The 18,147-nt window shown below is 48.4% G+C and overlaps 1 protein-coding gene across 1 annotated transcript in view; it reads left to right on the top strand.

The window, feature by feature from the left end:
- Positions 1 to 13,236: 13,236 nt before the first annotated feature.
- Positions 13,237 to 18,147, top strand: part of LOC122368094 (UDP-glucose 6-dehydrogenase-like) — a 28,775-nt gene continuing 23,864 nt past the window's right edge. The window contains exons 1-2 of the mRNA XM_043341730.1: positions 13,237 to 13,368; positions 13,622 to 13,648. The gene's annotated coding sequence lies outside the window, so the exon portion shown is untranslated. The remainder of the gene's footprint in view (positions 13,369 to 13,621; positions 13,649 to 18,147) is intronic.

The following is an 18,147-nucleotide window of genomic DNA, read 5'->3' as shown; positions in this document are numbered from 1 at the left end:
TGTGTTTCAAGCAGGAATGGTGGCACCAAGATTCGGGTAGAACATTTTACATTACTAGAACGGGCGGCACATAAAAAATCGTACGATTTTAGCGGCAGTGTGCATCCCGAAAAATTTCCATGTGAAAATGTCAATGCCACTTTTACTTCAGGATCGATCCATTTCATTTTCACACAGTGTTATCCAAAGAGCATGAGAAGTAAATAACATATAATTTGAAGCGCATTTGGCTCATTTTTGTCGGGATACGTGCACTTAAAAGAAATGGCCGCTTAACCCTATTACTTGGGGGGGGGGGGTGGGGGGGCAGGCGAATCGGCCCCCACCTGTAGTTTTTTTTTTTGCTCTCGACGGAAAACCACCCGCGCCCCACTGGGGGGGGGGGGACTATTCATAGCCCCTTCTCGTTTTTCTGCAGTAACTTCTAAACTGTTCGATATATCGACGCGAACTACTTTCAGTACCTTCGGCTGCATCAATTTAACACCATGTGTCAAAATTAACTTTCAAAACTTATATTTTCATCTTTTTCTCAAAAGTGTTTGACTTTAAAACCGGAATACAAGGCTATGTCCTGAATATATGTGATATGTAGAACACATGCCCATAATATACTCTCAAGCAAGTTTTTGCCGGATACCTATCTTCAAAATTAGCCAAAAAATCTGCCCATCAAACCTCGGTGGTATTTCTAGAGAACGCTGAACGCGGAAGGTCTCAAGTCACTGTGGTGTGGACTGTGGAGATGAACAATAGAAGAAGCCTGAGAGCATTTTTCTCCTGTCTTACCTTCTAAGCTCTACTGATAATAAATTTTGTCATGGAAAATTAGTAAAACTTCATTTCAAATTTGGTAGCTCTAATATGGCAGCCTCTGATGTCATGGTTCATGGCGCAGCATTTACAAATAGCAACCGGCTCCCGGTGGCGTATTTACAAATTGCAACCGAGCTCCGCCGTAGGGTATTTTATTTCCGCCGTAGTGTATTTCACTTGGGGGATTTTCTACCATACATCTGCCTGAGCTTAGGGTAATTACAATTTGTCGGCGACGTTCAAAAATGATGCACCTTTTTTCGCAGTATAGGATATCGCATGTGTATGTACATTTCTGCCTTTTTGGGTGCGCTTTATCGGTTTTTCGTGAGTAACTCGCGTAAAAACCGTCTGATCGCGACGAAACTTTCAATACCCCCGATTTCATCAATTTTACACCTACCCTGAAAATTTCATGGCCCTGACCCAAATGACCTTTGACCTGTGACCTATTTCTCGAGACCATGTTTGGCCCGAATCGCGATTCGGCGTATGTCGGTTCGCATTAGCCGCGCGGTTGCAGTCTTCACGTGGTTTCAAGCGTTGAAACATGTGATATGATGCTGGTCCCATGCATTAGGGTGGGTGTCAAGGTCACCTGAAGGTCAGGTCAGCTCAATGACCTTTGATGACCTCGGTTCACTTTTTCGAGTTTTACATGTTTCTAGGCTAGTTTTTGGAGCTGATTTCGAATTTAGCAACCATTTGAACATTACAGGGGGTGTAATGAAATTATTCGGACACCTTTCTTTTCCCGCTGTAATTAAAAAGCAAAACAATCTGGTACTTTTTCTTTTAACTGAGCTTGTAGCCACCTTTCATAAAAACACAGTGGCGAATGTTCTGGAGCATTTCAGCCAATGGATTCTCCAGCACACTGGCTTTGATGCGGACCAACGCCGTCTAAACCATGTGCCTGCGGTTGAGCAGTGCTTATGGCGGGTGGCTATTCAGACACCTCCTGCTGAACAAGAGCCCACAGGTTTTCGATTGAATTGGGATGGCGACTTTTTCCAAGTCATAAGCGTTAGCCCAGAATGATTGAAGGTTCTATCGGCATCACTTCCCGTTCTTTTAGGGACTTTTAAGTAGCGCGCCGCCCCGCATGAAGACATTGAGAAGAGGCAGCATCCTATGAGCATCCGCTCCCTATGCCTCTTTCCTATCTACTATGGTGTACTATGGTGAGCATCGTGGCTTGAATCAGGCATCAGTGCGCGTTCAGAAACCATGCCCTCCTATGCCGTCTGGTTGAGCGCCTCCAATCATGCTCCACCACCTTCCCTGGAAAAGTTCCACCCTTGCATATGGGGCAAAATATAAGGGACAAAAACACAAAACAAGACAGATAAAAACAAAACAAAATTAACTCATTACCTAATGAAATTCAGGTTGGAGCAAAAACATAGGTAATAGGCATCTATGTCGAATTATAATGAAAGATTAAAATCAACCTGACCAGGCCTTACGGTCTGGCCTGGTCCTAGCCACCTTACTTCGCCTAACTTAACCCAATTCAACCTAGCCTACCACAACACCTGCAGAGGTACCTTCCTGGAAAAGTGACGCCCAGGGAGGTGACTGTCCAACTTATTGGAATACTACCATGATTGCTTGTCAAAATGTGTGTCATGCTCTTGTTTGACAAGTGTTGTATAATAAATGTGATTTTCAATAATTATCTCCTGACTGTTGACTGATGAGTAAACAAAATATTCAAATAATCAGGGTACAATGCTGTGCATAGTGCACACTAATCATGTTGTTTTTGTGTAGACCCTCTGCACATTGTTGTGTGCACTGCTTATGCTATGTGCACCTTAAGTAAAAAAGTGACTGGTGGTACATGACAAAAGGTTGTGCAACTGTGAAGTTCATGCCCTTGGTCTTGCTGGTGCCAAATGCCTATAGCTATAGCAGGATCAGTGAGGGTTGTAGACATGCTACATACATTGTGCATTGAAGATATTGACACAAAGTTCATCCGTAATTACTATGCTTAACACCTAATGTAAGAAGCGACATAAATGCCCAGATGATAAAGCTCTCTGGTCAACATCACACAAATTTATTGACATACTTTGCAGGTACATATTAACATTCATGGCAAATACTTTTGATTTGATTGAGAAACTAGTTGCTAGTAAGCTTGCATTTTTGTAGGTACAACAACGACCATATATTAAATCATAAAAAACCTTCTCATGGCATTCGTCACATACCATTTTACCGAACAAGTACCTAGCTACCATGCAATGATTCTAAAATTTGTCCACAATCCATCTATATCTCAACTGACACAATGAATTTGAAATACCCTAACAAAACCTATAACTGTACATAAGAAGAATGCAATACTACAAGAACATGAAGTTATTCTCACATGCTGGAATGTTGAAACTCTACTTTTGTCGTCCATTTCCACGTATGATTGAGCCATTATCATAGAACTGTTTTCGCTCTTCAGTCATAAGCTTTTGCACAAATCTTGAATTTTTACACATCATCTTGAACCATGCTCCAGTCTTTCCAGTTTCCAACAAGGTACTATGGAACATCAAAGCAATTTTGATTTGTTACAACAGCTTCAGATCATGACAGGCTTGAGGTTTGTTACACCATTTGCCAGACAACTCTCTACAAAATGTGCATCAATTCCCAAACTAAGTAATTGATCATAAGAGTATTTGCAGTTTCCACACAATGTTTCATAATACTATTCTATGTTAATATAAAGAAACTCAAATAATCCAAAAATTGTTACTGAAACACTCCCACTTCAAGAATTCACAGCAATAACAGCACGGTATATAGAGAACGGGCCTTGGTAACAACTGGATTTCCATTACGTCATGGGTGATGATGTCACACCACGGGTGACGTTTCACTGCTGCTGCTGCTGTCCACGGACGGCAGCGTTTGTGAGTGGGAAACAGTAGCAAAATTGTAAATGAAGGCAGTATTGGCGCTTATGCTACATATTAAATTTATAACAACATATTGATATTAGTGAATGTTTATTTTTGTTTCTTTTCATAAACCCTCCAGTTTCCAGAGTCTGCATGCAAAAGTTCTGTTATTTTAGAGTCAAGCTATTGTACTAAGGGATTTATTTTGGCAATTTAGTCATGTGTTAGGTTATAAGGCTGCAGAAACTTTTAGTTGAGGTTGGTATCCACTATCCAGTTGCAGCTATAATTGTGTCATATTTTGTATCATTTTCTGAACATGAAACACCTACCTATATGATTTCAATTATTGTGATTGTAGAAAAGCAGTTACCCTCACATTGCAGCGGGGATTAGAACAATTAACCACACTTGTTATACAAAAAGCCTGTTTGCCATCAATTTCGGGAATTCAAATTGGGTATTGGTAAGGTAGACATAGCACAAGCTGCCCTATGCACGAGTGTTGTGAATTTAATTGTGACTCGCTATTAGATCTGCGTCGTTTTGTTGTGTTGCATTTAATTGATGTCACGGATGTGCGAATTGGAGTTGAGTGTTTTTGCCGCGTTGGGAGGTGCGGTCGTGGTGAGCCACGTGACCTTTGTCAAGGCTGGTATTTTGCGCCTTATTGTTGTTGTCGGCTAGTTTTCGGGTGATTCTGAAGTCTGAAGTTCTTGATCGGACGTTTTGTTCTTTTTTTGGCTGAAATGGATGCTTGAAGTATTCTCTTTTCAACATGGGTTTCAATACAGATTGTGATTTAATTCGTTACATTTGGTGCCGAAACGCTCGGGAACGGGATCTTTGATTTTCGTTTTGTGATCTCGCGTCAAGATGAGCACTGAGAAGCTTCGAAAGAGAGCGGCAGCGCGAGGATGGATGAGTCGCTGTCGCCGTAAGTTGGAGGAGTTGCTTGAGTGCCAAGACATTGATGTAAGCGCCCTTCAGACAGCTAAAGGTGACTGTGAGAAAAGACTGGCACTGTTGGATGAAGCACAGTCAGAAGCCGAGCTCAGTTTCCCCTCAGAGGCAGAGATGTTAGATGATATTGAGAGTGCTGCCGAGTTCCGAGAGGGGATAACTGATGTGCTGAACAGAGCTGATGCTGTACTGAGCAAGAAGCCCTCAAGTTCCATTGGATCCTCGCAAACAGGCCACCTGCAGCTACCCAAACTAGAACTACCAAAGTTTGGAGGAGATGTGCTGCAGTGGCAGTCCTTCTGGGAGTGTTTTGAGGCCGCAGTGCACAATGCTGATCTGCCTGAAGTGACCAAATTCGCTTATCTGAGATCATTCCTCGTGGGTGAAGCCAAGGAGAGTGTCGCTGGCCTGCCTCTGACTGGAGCAAACTACAGCAGTGCTTGCGACCTGCTGATGAATAGATTTGGGAGGAAGGAGGTGGTTGTCTTCTCCCACATTCAACAGCTGCTCTCTGTTCCGGAGGCGTCATCCTCGAGCGTCCCATCCCTTCGAGAACTTCAAGACCGTCTTCAGGTCCACATTCGCAGCTTGGCATCACTGGATGTCGGAGGTGACCGTTATGGTATTGTTCTGGTCCCTCTGATTCTGTCGAAGCTGACCCCAGACATTCGCCTCGAGTGGGCCCGTGAGGGCTGTGGCAGGGAGTCGGACCTGGATTGGCTGATGAGCTTCCTGTCTGAAGAGATCAACCGCAGGGAGCGATCCTGTGCGTTCAGCAGACTACAGGTGGCGTCTGCTCGAGAGACTGCTGCGTCCACCGAGAGTCGACCGAAGACCACAAACGGCCCTCAGCAAAGGAGGAAGAAGGAGCCGCGTGAAAGGGTGCCAGCAGCAGCAGCAGCTCTGCAGTCAGGAGCGAGTCCGGGGTGCCCTTTCTGTGGGCAGACACACCAGCCTGAGGTATGTGTCAAGCTTCAGCCCCTGTCTGTCCCCGAGCGTAGAGATGCCATCCGACAGGCAGGACTGTGTTTCCGCTGCTTGCATGCCGGGCATGTTGCACGAAAGTGTGGGGCAGTGTGCGCTGAGTGTGGTGGACGGCACAATGTAGTGTGCTGTTTCAAGCTACATGGAGGGGGTATGCAGCGCGATCAAGGGGGTGCGACAGTAGCCAGTGATAGCATTATCCGTAGCAGTGGCTCAAACCCAGCTCAGCATCCATCCCTGTCATGCAAGAGTGGTGGTCTAGAGAGGAGCTGCACAGTGCTGCCCACCGCTCGTGTAACTGTAGTAGGTCGCGGCGGACAGCGAGTAGAAGCCACTGCGCTTTTCGATACAGGTAGTGATAGGACATATATCAGTGACAGACTCGTTAAGTCAGCTGAGCCCGAGTGGGTAGGCTCTGAGACAGTATCCTATGCGGCATTTGGAGGGACTGGCTCATCTGCTGAGCACAGAGATGTGTACCGAGTGGAGATGGTTGGCTCCAATGTAGCCTCTCCGACAGCCCTTTCCGTTCAGGCTATCAGGATCCCTGTGATATGTATGCCACTCCAGCGCCCACGCATGCCTGCTGCTGTGCTGCAGTCCTTCAGTCACCTGGAGCTGGCTGATCCGCCCTCTGACAGACAACTGACTGTAGACATACTGGTGGGGCTGGACTGCTACTGGGATCTGACGAAACAGGGTGAGATTCGGCTGGAAGGGGGACCCGTGGCGCAGGAGACCGCACTGGGGTGGATCATCTCCGGTAAGGTGAGTGCGCCAGATGGTGCTAGGACGGTGGGCAGCGCCACAAGTCTGCTGTGTCTTGGTGACATTCACGAGCAGTCTCTGAGGCGGTTGTGGTCCCTCGAAGGGATTGGGATCAGTGAGTCAGAGGAGACCGATTCTGAGGTGCTTGCCCACTTTGATGCATCTGTGAGCAAAGTTGATGGTAGGTACGAGGTGGCGCTGCCGTGGAAGGCTGGCAGCGAAAAGAAGCTCCAAGAGAACAGGTCCGCCGCTGAGGCGCGTCTGTCGGGTCTGTCTCGTCGGCTGGACAGAGACCCAGAGCTGGGAGTGGCCTATTCGGAGGCACTCCAGGAGATGGAACAGGCGAGTGTGGTGGAGGAGGTTCCCAGTCACGAGCTGGATGGTCCTTATCCTTGCTTCTACCTGCCTCACCGTCCTGTTGTAAAGGAGTCCAGCACTTCGACTCGGGTGAGACCGGTGTTTGACGCTTCTGCAACCGGTCCCAATGGTGTCTCGCTCAACGATTGCCTTGAGGTGGGACCGTGTCTGATTCCCAGTCTTGTAGACGTGCTGCTTCGTTTCAGACGCTGGAAGGTGGCCGTGACGGCGGACATCAGCAAAGCCTTCCTGCAGGTGGGCCTCAGGAAGGAAGACAGGGAAGCTCACAGGCTCCTCTGGATTCATGAGGGTCGGAAGCGGGTGATGCGCTTTCGAAGGGTGACCTTTGGGGTCAGCTCCAGTCCGTTCTTGTTGAACGCGACTATCCGGCATCACCTTTCAGGGTATCCATCCTCTCGCGCGATAACTGAGATGCTCGAGAACTTTTATGTTGATGACCTCCTTTCGGGAGCCGACTCTGAGCAGGAGGCGAGCGCTCTGCTGACGGAGGCTCAGGCCGTGATGGCTGACGCCGGTATGACCCTGACGAAGTGCACGTCAAACAGCTCAGTGATGTTCGACAAGGCCCACGCTGCCTCTGGCACAGGCGAGCTCGAGAGTGTGAAGGTCCTGGGGGTGAGTTGGAGTCCAGCTGAGGACGTCTTCTCGTTCGAGGGCCTCACTGTCCCTGCTGATGTGACTCCGACCAAGCGTGTGGTGCTGAGCTGCATAGCTCGGCTATTCGATCCCTTGGGGTTTGTTGCTCCGTTCGTGATGGTTGCAAAACGCATCTTCCAGGAGCTGTGGAAGCTCGGTATTGGGTGGGATGATGAGCTTCCCTCGGAGTCCAGCCTGATGTTCATGGAGTGGCTGAAAGGTCTGGAGCTGCTCCAGCAGATTCACATTCCCCGTTGCTACTCGACTGAGGGCTGGAACCGTGGTGCTGGCGTTTCGATTCACGCCTTCGGTGACGCCTCTCCTAAGGGCTACGGGGCAGCGGTCTACCTCCGGATCTCCCAGTCAGATGGCTCTATTGAGGTGACCTTGGTCATGGCCAAGGCGAGGTTGGCGCCACTGAAGAGTGTTACTCTGCCACGACTTGAGCTACTGGGAAGTCTGCTGGCTGCACGCCTAGCCGTTCTTGTGAGGCAGGCACTGAGGCTTCCTGATGACACAGCGACTCGGTGCTGTACAGACTCGATGATCGCACTAGGATGGATCCGTGGCGAGCCTAGGCGATGGAAGCAATTTGTTGCAAATCGAGTGACGGAGATACAGGGTCTGACCGCTCCGTCGGACTGGTCTCATTGTCCAGGTGAGGAGAACCCAGCAGATCTGACGACCCGCGGAGTATCGGCTGAGTGTCTGAGCGGATCGGAGCTGTGGTTCCGTGGTCCCAGGTGGCTGGCTACGCCACAGGCTCGTCCCGGGGCTGATGAGTCAGTGCCTCTCGTGTCCAGTGAAGAGCTGCCGGAGGCAACACTTCTGTCGTGTGAGCTGGATGATGCCGGTGTCTCGGTGGTTGGGAGCGCCGGCCTCCCAGCTCTGGTGACTGCGGCACAGAGTGCCCCAATATTCGACTGCAGCCGCTGGTCGTCTATGAACAAGGCGGTCAGAGTGATGGCTTGGGTGAACCGCTTCCGCCACAAAGCGCGGTCTGGGCGTCACAATCGGTCCACTGGCGATCTCTCGGCCGAGGAGTTGGTGGCGGCCAGGCACCTGCTGCTGCAAGAGGAACAACGACTGGCCTTTGCAGCGGAGTTCAGCGCCCTACAACGGGGCAAGCCAGTACCTAAAAGTTCGAGGGTATATCGTCTGTCCCCCTTCATAGGCGACGACGGGCTCCTGAGAATCGGGAGCAGGCTTCAGGAGTCTGAGTTGACCAGTGAGGAGCGACACCCTGTTTTGCTCCCAAAGGGACGGGTGTCCGAACTGCTGGTGTGGGACCAGCATCGTATGATGTGCCACTGTGGTGTGTCTACTCTGATCACTGCACTCCGAGCGGCCTTTTGGATCGTGGGTCTCCGCTGCCTGGCAAAGCGCATCAAACGCTCGTGTTTGGTTTGTCAGCGGCAGGATGCTGTCCAGTGTAACGAGCCGGCGGCGCCGCTCCCTCGCGACAGGGTAACCCGTGCGCCGCCGTTTTCGGTCACAGGAGTGGATTTCGCGGGGCCGATTTTCGCGGTGGACTGCCCACGAAGAAAGTTCTATGTGTGCCTATTCACCTGCGCTGTGACACGCGCAGTGCATCTGGAGTTGACAGGATCACTGTCACAGGCTTACTTTTTGATGGCGCTCAGGCGTTTCGCTGCCAGAAGGACTCTGCCGTCAGTTATCTATTCAGATAACGCGCGAACGTTCAGCGGAGCCGATCAGCTGATGCAGCGGTACTTTGGCCATCTCGCTCCCCGGTGGAAGTTTATCGTGCCAAACTCACCGTGGTGGGGCGGTTGGTGGGAGCGACTGGTGCGCTCCGTGAAGGTGGGACTCAGGAAGTCGCTCGGCACAAGATGTCTCACTCAAGTGGAGTTAGAGACTGTGCTGACTGAGGTCGAGTCATGTGTAAATTCACGTCCACTGACTCAGGTGACTGACGCGATCGACTGCGAGAGTCTGCTAACGCCCAGTCATTTCCTCACGGGACGTGGCGCCGGCTTCCAGGCCAGGCTGCTGGAGGATCCAGAAGCGGTAAGTGGTAGAGCGCTCTCCGACAGGGCTAGGGTACGCGAGAGGCGTCTGAACCGTTTCTGGACGGTCTGGAGGGATGTATATTTGCGGAACCTCCCTCACTCGGTGCGCAACTTTTCGCATCACTGGTCAGCTACAGCCGGGGTCGGTGGTGCTCGTCAGGGAGGATAACGTTCCCCGAATGAAGTGGGTGATGGGGACCGTCACTAAGCTGTTCCCTGGCAGAGATGGGGTGACCAGGTCTGCTGAGGTTCGAACCCAGGGAGGGCACTTGAGGACCCGGGCAGTCCAGAGACTCTATGACTTGAGACTACTCGACTGATGCCCTCCACCTGACAGCAGCAGGCTGTGCGCTCCTCTTCTTACCTCTGTCCCCTCATAGACAGTTCGAATGAGAAAGGGCTGGACGGATTGAGGCAAAATAGGTTTGGATTGTCAAGGCAATCCAAAGGCGGGGAGGATGTTGTGAATTTAATTGTGACTCGCTATTAGATCTGCGTCGTTTTGTTGTGTTGCATTTAATTGATGTCACGGATGTGCGAATTGGAGTTGAGTGTTTTTGCCGCGTTGGGAGGTGCGGTCGTGGTGAGCCACGTGACCTTTGTCAAGGCTGGTATTTTGCGCCTTATTGTTGTTGTCGGCTAGTTTTCGGGTGATTCTGAAGTCTGAAGTTCTTGATCGGACGTTTTGTTCTTTTTTTGGCTGAAATGGATGCTTGAAGTATTCTCTTTTCAACATGGGTTTCAATACAGAGTGTGATTTAATTCGTTACAACGAGAATGGGTCTTTCTAACCAAACCTTACCTAACCTGACCTACAACCTACAGCCTTAAACCTAAAATTTACAACCTACGACCTAGTCCTACGGTATGGCATATCACGACAGCTTGTGCTACGTCTGCTACCATGACCCAACTTTGTTCCAATTCATACCAACTTGGGATGACAGTCACTGCAGATGTGTGCTGACCATGCAGGTCTTTGTTACAATTGCAATTCTATTGTGTTACAGGTTCGGAGTGCACTCCTAGCTTGCTTGCGTGCTCCAGCTTACCCTCACCCCTGTGGCCTGGAGGGAAACAGGAGAATGGACTCTGTTGCCAAGGAAAGGAGTAACCTCATCCAAGTACAAGTCTTTATTGACATACAGTAAGCCACCAAGCTGCCAACAGCAACAAGTGCCTGCACCATCCAGGCCTGGCCAGCCAGTTGGTTCTGACTGCTGACAGGTGGCAGACTCCCACTTGCGGCAACCAATCAGCGACTGTGAATGTCCACCAGCTATCAGCCATCAGCCAGCAACTGGACCGGCTCTACCCAGTAGCGCTGCAGTCAGGCTGGCGCCCTCTCGGCTAGCCGGGTGCAATCAGTGTGTTGACCATCACTGCAGAGCTGCATTCTGCCCCGTCTGTTGGGAGGAGGACACCCCGTAGCATATTCTCCTGCGCTGCTCGTTCCTGATGGGCACTCGGCATTGCCTGCTGGAATCCATCAACCCCAGCATGGAGGAAGTGCCGAGCAGCGACGTTGCGGCCCTGGGGGCCGCCCACAAGTCCCTCCAGACCTGTTTCCAGTCACCGTGGCCGAACTGGACTTCATAAACCAGCTAGGGGTCAGGGGAGCCACTGGAGACTCTGGCCCTAAGCTCGGTGCATCCGGCCCGCATGCAGGAATACCTTCTGCCTGACTGAGACACTACGAGTCGTCCCTCCCTCAGCTCGGTGATGAGGAACTTCAGGGGACTGTCCTGTCGGGAGTGTGAGGCGTTCTTCTGTGTGGTCCGTCATAAGCAGCTACGGCTCACTCCACAGGTCGTTCCTCGCCGGCTGTCAGATGACATCTTGCGCCAGCGGCCGACCGTGGCGACACACGGTGTTTCACGGCACTGTGCTGCAGCGCGCTGCGCGCAGCGGTGTATTGGGTCTCCATGGAAACATCAACAAACTCGCACATTCGCAACGCTGGAACGTCGAGACGAATTCCTCTCAAACGCCACACCAATGCAGCAGTGCATGGCAGCGCAGCGCCCTGCAGCTCGGGGCCGTGAACCGCCGCCTTGACAAAGTGTCTGCAACCCGCGACCTCGAGTCTCGAGACCGGCTCGCCATCTGGCGAGGTGTGCCGAGCGCCACCTGGAGCAACTGCCAGCGCGCCACGGCGGCGAAGCCGAGTTCCGCCGCTGGACCGCCCGCGCAATGGCCAGCACAGACAAGAGACAACCGAATCACAACACCTACAATTACGTTATTATTATGGTATTGTTACAATCAACCCTGCTCTTTCGAGCGTGGATGCACGCTGAAATTGTCGCATAATTCCATGCAGCTTCCACCTTTCTGCAATACAACGCTTGAATACAAAGTAGTCTTGCAATAGGTTTAGAACTTATGTGCAGATTGTCGATGCTGGTTGACTTGATGATTGGAATTGTGTTTATCTGTTTCATCTGTTTTGACTTAAATACATGGCCATGGACTATGGCCTACCTTGGGAAGTGTCTCTGATTTCAACAAAAAATTTTCATCAGGGTACGCTGCAGGGTACATAGTACATATGTAGTGAAAATTTTGAGCATGTATGGGTGCGCATGTAGAGATGTAGACTGCGAATGAGACGGACTACGACGGTTTTTGAACTAATTAAATCTGATTGACAACATAATGTAGGACTAAAAACTGACTGTCAGAAGAATATTCACAGAATATTCACTTCACCCGGCACAACGAAAAGGGAAAGTCAGGGAACAGAGGCAGGGTACAACATCTCGAAGATCAAATTGCAGGTGCCGATTGGTTATGACTTATGGATCATCGCAGCTCAAGGTACTGCCTTGTACTGCTTTATTTAACTGAAATTGCTTCCACCTTGTATTGAAAGAAGTCATTATTGAATATTTTAGAAAGGTTCTTGAAAATTTATAAATACTTTGAATTAATATTTCTGCAGAATTATACACCCGTATCATTATTTACATGTCAATATTTGTATATTATCTATCTTATAAGAAAATAGTGGCCTCAAGTTTCTAGGAAATATCTGATTTTGCTCTCTGAGCCACTGCAGAACCCTAAAAAGTTAGGAGCCGTCTTCATTATTTAATGTATAAAACCAAATAAATTATCACTGCTCAAAAGTGGAAGAAATGACAAATGAAAAAGTTTTCCTACAGCGTTGCAATCCAGATTCTGAGATAGTGATGGGCATACTAGAAAGCAAGTAAAAGGTATTGTAAAAGTACTCCACAAGGTAAAAGTAAGGAACAAGAATATCCTTATTCTGTTTCATAATTTGGTAACAAACATTTTTAATGTGTTTTAAATACCCGAACAAATCGATTCCAGAATCAGTCTTGATGATATAATATGGTTTTTGTATGCTGTTGGTGGTACTTGAATGACCAAAGTCAGTACATGTCCATCACCTTTCGATATTTCCGTGGTGCTCTCCCCCATTTCATAGCTGCTCACGGTGTTTTCTGCTGACGTCATATGGTGCTGCTTCACTAGCGCCACCATACGGCGTCAGCTGGCGAATTATCCAGTTAATACCAGAGCCCTAGAGAACTAATAACAGTACAAGTTCACAAGCAAGCAAACATTGCGCCAGATTTCGTATGAAACGCGTCATCGTCCTGAACTTTCTACCACAGACGGTAGTTCAGCCGCAGCCGTAGTGCGAAAACCCCTGCCCACATCTGCCCACCTTACCCCACGGCGGAGCTCGGTTGCAATTTGTAAATACGCCTCCCGGTGGTTCGCGTTTTTGGTGTGTTTTGGTGTGTTATTGTGTGGTGCCCTGATTGTGTGTTTGATATTGATATTTCAAGTTCAAGTTCAAGCGGTTCAAGCAAGGTTCAAGCTTAGTTTGCAGCGAACAATCAAAGGCATGTTATTATATTTATCCCGATGTTCAACACATTTCTTGCTATGAAGTGCAAGCTCAACATTAGGGATCAAGCCATTCATTTCAGCACGTTATTTCATGATTTGTGGTTCAACTTGGTTTATATTTGGAATTTTCGGGCACATAGTCAATGGCAAGGCTACATAAACCGTCAATGGTCTAGCCTCTGTCAGATTTATTTTTAGTCCTTTAATTTTGACTTCTTTGTAAATGATATCTGTCTTTCTTTTCAGGTCATTTGCTGTCGGAACTGGTTTAAGGTAAGTTGAGTGCACAAGACAAAGTTTGCCAAGTGCTTGGGGCAGGCTTTAGCAATTTGAATGGTCTTTGAATGGGAACAAACCTGTAGTAACGACATTTGGGCGACCGTTAAGATACGAACCACCTGCGAAAGACTTTTTGATGCCCGGAATCATATTCTCCATGTCAGATTTCATGGCCTGGAGCCAGATACACAACCACTTAACCTAAAAATATTTGACTAACCAATAACCATTGCTTGCAATCTATTCATGCAAGCAACTGTTTCCTTATTCCCAGGTAGGCAAAAGTCAGCAAGTGAGGTTAAGTGAGGTTAGGTTGCTTTAGTTTTCATTAGGCTATAATCTTTTTTCAGTCTATATATTCTTTCTATTTGATGGTCACAGTACAATTCTGTCACACTTAACCTGCAGGGTGCGTAAACATTGAAATGGAGTTGGTAGTGTAATCTTGTTTTCGAAATATGGTTGGTATAATTGTGATAAATCAAAAATTATTGGCCATTTCAGCATTTTCATGATGGTTTCCACGTTATTTAGTTGGGAGAAGTAGATTCTGACCATAGAAAATGTGTGTTTTGATAGGCAAAGGTCTTGAGGATCACCCACATTTGTGCTGGTATGATGCCTGATGGCTGATGGTATCATTGTAGTATCATGTATTTACATGTATTGCTAAGCTAATACCTATCATGCCTTTGCTTAAAAAATGAGTGTAAGTAAGTATGGGTGTTTTTACCCCACACATCTGCCACCCCTAGTGATCTTGATCCCTTCAGCCTGCTGTCTGTTGCAGCCGCAATGCCAGGCTGGTGTGGTGGGTGGCATATTTGCTGTACCAAAACATCCACAGTTCCTTACAATCCTCTACATTGTCCTAGATGCCTTTGAATGAAATTAGGTAGGCATGTGTTGCTGTATACAGCACCACATGCCTACCTAATTTCAAAAACCAATCAGACTCAGATTGGTTTTTAAAGCATGAATATTAGTAATGTCCATGCTTTACATGTTGTTAATCCAAAAATGATACTAATTTGATAGTTTTCATTGCTGAAAACATGACCAAGGCTGCACACATTGTTATTTATTTATGCCCTTGTGTATCAAATGATGTGGAGTGGGTTTCACTTTTTCGAATTAAAGTCGCCACTTTGAAGCCATGGTGAAAGAACTGGGAACATACATACCTATGTTTGCTGAGCTACACAGGCCCATTAGATCTCAGACATACATAGATCCGAGTGATGGATCTACAATCTCACTGGATATTGAAGCAAACTGCAGGCTAGGATCAATGATCCCACTGGATCTGGCATCGAAAAATTAATCTGGATCTATGATCTCATAGGATCTGACGATAAATCAGGAACATTGATCTATGATCTGAGTAGATCCCACCATGCATAACATTTGAAAGCAGGTTTCCAAGTGTTTCTACGTCAATAAGTGCCACATAACTATGGATTATAACGAGTAATTACACAGTATCACTAAAACAGAGCGTTTGATTTGCAGCAAGTATTGTTTTATGTTTATTCTTTTGTGTTGACAAAGAAGTGAGGATCTATGATCTCACTGGATCTAAAGAAGAAAAATTAGACTAGGATCTATGATCCCTATGGATCTCTCGATAAAAAACTGGACCTAGGGTCCCATCGGACCCGAAATCGGGGTTCATGGGATCAGATCCCAGATCCATTTTCTCGGATCCATGCACATGTCTGCTAGGTCTATGGTATATGTGATGAACTTATCTCAGGTAGGTGGTTATGGTTTATGGAAGTAAGAGCCCCCCCCCCAAAAAAAAACATTAAAGGATCTCAGATCGTCTTGTTTCCCTACGATAAGATCGCTTGCAGTGTCCGAGGTTCACAGTGGCTTTGGGGTCCCATCGTGGTCTTAGCTGACATCACATCGATCGTGTGCTCAGGAGGTCTTGGAACTCGGGGGGGGGAGGGGTCATATGGGCCCTGAATCCCACGGCCACAACCACAAAATGATCTGCTCTTTCCATCCCTAGTCGGACTCGTGCGCGACCAAATATTGTCATTCTTATTCATGATTGACTTTAGCGTCTCACCGAACACAACTGGAAGCAAACAAACGTATAATATTGTGACAAACAAAATGATAGCATGCCCTTAGCCAAGCAATGTCGACACTCAGATCCCGGATGGGCGAGTGGGCAAAATTTTGGCGACTCTGACTCTGACACCAGCCCGACTCTGACTTCGACTCTGTAGCCATGTTTATGACAATGACCTTTGTCACTTACGGACCATCTGTTATTCTGTTCTCTATTGTAAACCATTTAAGTTTCTGAGTTTCGTGTGATTAGTGCTCTTAAAAGCACCACTGCCATTACCGTCGGCCAATGACCTTGGCTATGACCGTCCGAACTCCCAGCAAACGCACACGTAAACAAACGGAGCACAAAGGACCGCCCCCGGCCATATAATTATTGCGTCATCGCCCGACCCAGCCGAAATTCCGGCCTTGGATGACCTTGAACTTGAACGGCAGAGGGTTCGTCCGGAGCGGGTGGAAAGCCGTACACAGAGGGAAGAGACCGGGACTCTGGGGAATGACGTCGGAGAAACGGCATGTAATTGCCGTCGCAGGGACAAATGACTGCTACTTGGAACTGACCGCAGGGGAGTGGAAGGTCAGCCTGGCTGGAAAACTCGTCTTAGCCAGTTTGAGTTGTGGGGCTTTGCAGCGCCAAGGCCGAAAAGGAATATCGCTTCTCACTGAATGGCATTTTCTGTATAGGTAATGACTGTTGAAAGGTCGCTAAATTTGTCTGTTTTTGTCGTGTAGTACCTATTTGTAGCTTTAATATTTTGAGTCTTTGACACCCGCTTTTGGTTCTTTTTGACATCTTGCATCGTTTTTTTTTCGTAGTACAGTCGCAATTTGTTGCTCTCTCTCTCTCTCTCTCTCTCCTCTCTCTCTCTCTCTCTCTCTCTCTCTCTCTCTCTCTCTCTCTCTCTCTCTCTCTCTCTCTCTCTCTCTCTCCCTCTCTCTCTCCCTCTCCCTCTCCCTCTCCCTCTCCCTCTCCCTCTCCCTCTCCCTCTCCCTCTCCCTCTCCCTCTCTTCTCCTCTCCCTCCCTCTCCCTCCCTCTCCCCCTCCCCCTCCCCCCTCCCCCTCCCCTCTCCCTCTCCCTCTCCCTCTCCCTCTCCCTCTCCCTCTCCCTCTCCCTCTCCCTCTCCCTCTCCCTCTCTCTCTCTCTCTCTCTCTCTCTCTCTCTCTCTCTCTCTCTCTCTCTCCATCTCTTCGCTTTCTCCACCGCTATGAAAATCAAATGCCTCACAATGCTGATCACAGCGTAATTTCCGCTTTTCCGTCGATGCATTGATATTTCTAACACCAACCACTGGCTGCACTACAAGCTCAATATGCAATATGCACTTCAACCATAGTCTCCCACCCGGATTTCAATCTCATGCCCAGCACTGAATGCGGATGCAGTCTGCTGTCGGCTGTGTTGCCGTTATTTGAGGGATCAGACATCGGTAGACGTTCGATCAGATCACATGCGCCGTTATGCGGCATTGACACTTGGGGTATAGTGACTCATCGCTGGGTGATCCTGTGGGATTTGACAGGTTTCAGCCAGGTGCGGAACTTTCTATGCAGGTGGTGGGCACTGGGCAGCCGCCCCACCAACTTGCTATTTTCCCCCACGTTTTGCCCCACCAATTTTAGCTCATTTGTAAGACTTTGTTGCTTTGCAAATCAATCTTTTTCTCGCATTGAAGACTGAGGAGGTTTCAAATGTCTGTGTACTCGTAATGCCAAATATTATTCTGTAAGGATAGGAGTTAGTTCAATGCTAGATTTTATTCACCTTGACAATTAGACATTATAGGTTTGACGACTTTTTGCCCCACCAACCTCCCCCGAAAAGCGCCACACCCATTTTCGGTCAGTATCAGATGTGTAGCACAGACAGTTTGGATATGCTAGTTAAGGTCTTAAGCTACAATTTTCTTTCAAATTATCCTTCAACGACCAGCCATCTTTTTCTGGCTGGAATGACTTTCTAGGTGGATGCAGACATGCTGCATTATCATACCTTTGCATATCTCCTAAGTAATTGTTAGATCCAAGTCGGCGGACCGAAAAATGTTGTCTGTTGTGATCACCCAACAGAGCGGCCCGGTGTGCGGGACGGCATGTGACAGCCTTCAGCGAACGTAGGACTGCGCGCCTTCTGAGGAACCAGTCATGACGCAGGTCTGGCCTAAGTGTTCGGGTGAAATATCGATTCGGAACTGTGATGGGTGCCTGGAGTGCACCGTCTCAGCGGTATGCTCGGAGGAGTGCTGCTCTGCCGGCTGCCGCCTTTGTCTTTCGCTGGCACAGCAGCCTGAGAAAGGATATTGCAGCCTGTGCCGGCGGCGCTGTCACACCTGGTGATGACTCAGTCGACCAGTCAGACTTCCGCGTGTCGAGGTCCCCGCTGCGCTCCCCAGTCGCTCCCACTCCCCCT

This window comes from Amphibalanus amphitrite, unplaced genomic scaffold (genome assembly GCF_019059575.1).
Source record: "Amphibalanus amphitrite isolate SeventyFive unplaced genomic scaffold, NRLGWU_Aamphi_draft 000922F_arrow, whole genome shotgun sequence".
NCBI lineage: Eukaryota > Metazoa > Arthropoda > Thecostraca > Balanomorpha > Balanidae > Amphibalanus > Amphibalanus amphitrite.
Note: the sequence above shows the minus strand (reverse complement) of the source record. Positions and strands in the feature narration are given on the sequence as shown.